Source organism: Lissotriton helveticus, chromosome 1_1 (genome assembly GCF_964261635.1).
Source record: "Lissotriton helveticus chromosome 1_1, aLisHel1.1, whole genome shotgun sequence".
Lineage (NCBI taxonomy): Eukaryota > Metazoa > Chordata > Amphibia > Caudata > Salamandridae > Lissotriton > Lissotriton helveticus.
Window position 1 is genome coordinate 1822078467 of NC_136057.1, and position 2968 is coordinate 1822081434.

The window sequence follows — 2968 nt, forward strand, 5'->3', positions numbered from 1 at the left end:
GATCCATGCATCAGGTCTCTAAATGGTAAATGAGCAGAAGCTGTTGCAGAATTGGAGTTTGATATTGAGATGTTGCATACATACAAAGTGGATCAACAGTTCTGCAAAAAGTTTGATGCCCCATTGGGAGTGCCTCTAGGAAAGAGGAGCTGCAGAAGGCCTTTAGAGCCTGGTGGGAGGCCAGAGAGGCTGGGGAGACAAGAGATATAATAGTGGAGCTGGATTTACCAGAAGGGGGCTTTAGATCCCACGGTTTGCCTGTAGGAAGAGCAGTCTCAGTGGCTGCAGCAATGTGTCTTCCAGAGATTTGGAGGACAGAAGTTGGAGGACAGGCCAGAGATCATGAATTGGAAGTTATGAGGCTCCAGATGAATTAAATGGAAATGGAGAACCAAAAAGCTTCCATAGAGAAGGAGAGGATGGCAGTGGAGATTGAGAAGGCTTATGCCTTGGAAGAGAAGAAATTGATCTTGGCTCATGAGCTGAGAATCAGAGAGCTTGAGGAGCTCAAGAGGCTTGAGGCCATGAGTGTCATAACAAAGGTAACAAAAAGGTTTTTGCTCAGGAAGTGAGCTCTGCTGAGTTGAAGGTGACTGCCAAAAGAGCGGAGACCAGCTCAGATTGTGCAGCAAAAAGGTTTTAATTCATGCTGAGGGGGTTCACTGACAGAATATCGATAGTTAAAATATTGATAGTAAAAATATAAATAGTAAAAATATCGACTCCTTATACTTAAACAGGTAAGTATAAAAATATTGGATGAAAAATATTGAAGTTAAAAATATAGATGTAAAACATATCGATTTAAAAATATAAATCAAATAAATATTATATAGTAATAATATAAAATATAAATATTATTTTTAACAAAATTAATTCCATTTAATATACATTTTATCTAAATACAAAAAATAAAGTGAATTAAAAAATATAAACACACACACATAATAATGTATACATATAATTATATGTACTTTAAAATAATTTATTAACTATTATCTTCATTTAATCTTTAAACTTTTAAATTATATAAAAATAAAATATATACATATATCAATAAGTTTAAATTAAAAAAAACTCTATAATTAATTAAAACATTAAACTATTAAAACAAAATACAACGTACATTTCACATCTCAATAAATACAACAGTAGGGAAAGTATTGGATAGTGGAGGGGTAAAAATTACTATTCTCACTCTAGTGAGTGCAACACTAAGGAAAGTGCTGGACATATACCAATAATTTAAAATAAAAACATATTCTATTATTAATGAAAACATTAAACTATCAAAACAAAAATAAAACATACATTTCGCATTACAATAAATACAACAGTAGGGAAAATGTTTGGATAGCGGAGGGGTAAGAATTACTATTCCCACCTCTGTGAGTGCAACAGTAAGGAAAGTGCTGGATAACGAAGGGGTAAAACTGACTATTCCCACTCCAGTGAGTGCAACAGTAGGAAAAGTATTGAATAGCGGAGGGGTAAAAATTACTATTCCCATTCCAGTGAGTGCAAGAGTAGGGAAAATATTGGATAGTGGAGGGGTGAAAATTACTATTTTGAGCTGCGATCTGTCCTGCTGCAACTCTCGAACGCGGTCCCGGCTGCTCCCTGATAGATGGAAGAATAGCATTCGTCAGTCAGAGGACAGAAGCGGTGTGTTTGCGCATTGTCCCTGGTGCCCTGGCACTGCGGGCACACATACTGCCACAGCACAGGGCACTGCACACATCCATAAGCATCATTCAGGGCGTGTGTGGTGTAGATGTTGCTAGGTTCCCCATTGTGCTTACAAAACGCACACCCTGATGAGCCCTCCTGCAACCCACTGTGTGGGGGTGAATAATTTGAGGCATGCACCTGGAGGACCTTCTCCCGACTTTCAACCCCCCTTCCTCCGGTTGTGGTTGACCCTTCTTCAGGTGAAGATGTATTTTGGTGTTTTTTCTTCCTTGTGTGCTGTGGTGCAGCATGAGAGGTCTACACCTTGGACCTGGGTGAAATCAGCATGGTCCAGTCCCCCCTCTCTGCCCTCCATGGTGATGGAATGGGCGTGATGTCACCCTCAGGCCTGTGTGAGAGCAGCAAAGTCTGTTCCCATCTCTCTGACCACCGTGACGGTGCAATGTATAATCCACCCGGCTCAGACTTTGGGGAGGACTCCTGTCTCTCTAAACTCCACGGGATGTTATGTCTGACACGTCCGCCTCAGGCCTGTGTGAGAGGAGTGGGGCCATCTCGGTCTCCCTGGGGAAGCAGTCTCTGGAGTGACCCATCTGACTTGGAAGAGTGCAAAGGGGCCAAATCCCATCTCTCTGACGTCCAGGGGGATAGTGTCCTTGCCACCTTGTCCAGGTCTGTTTGTAGGACGCAGCACCCTTCCCTGGTGGTCATTCTTCCTGGTTTGTATAACCTTTAACAGGCCCAGGAAATCCTTCCAGATGGAAAACTGCATTGGATCACTGCAGCCGACGCCCTGCACGGAAATGTAAAATGACATGGAAACTAGAACACAACCCTCGGTCGAAACCGTGAGACATCATAGGCATCTACACCTCCATTGTATGATGACTTGTTTTGGAAGTGGAACAGAAATCACTAACCGCCATGCTGCATGATCTTGACACACAAGTTGAGAGTCAAAAGGCACACGTCAAAAATACAGACCAAATAATGTCTATTTAAAGCTGTCATACCCCTGCTTAGTGTCCAATAGGAATGTTCTGGTGATGGAGCGCCAGTGGATATCAGTAAACAACCCTCATCCACCCTTGTCATGCACTCTAGAGTTCAGTTTCTTTAACACTTTACTATGTTTCCCCGTTACTTTTTCTAAGACGACACCCCCCGGACTGAAACCTTGAACATTGTACTCACCTCGGAGCTAGGTCACCATGGCCCATGCCCGGTGGAAGTTTGCTAGAACTTTCAATGGACCTTTGACGATGCCCCTGGGCAG

The 2968-nt window shown here is 42.2% G+C and overlaps 1 pseudogene; it reads right to left on the reverse strand.

Annotated features, from left to right (window-relative positions):
- Positions 1-1563: 1563 nt before the first annotated feature.
- On the reverse strand, positions 1564-2464 carry LOC144765593 (uncharacterized; annotated as a pseudogene).
- Positions 2465-2968: the final 504 nt, after the last annotated feature.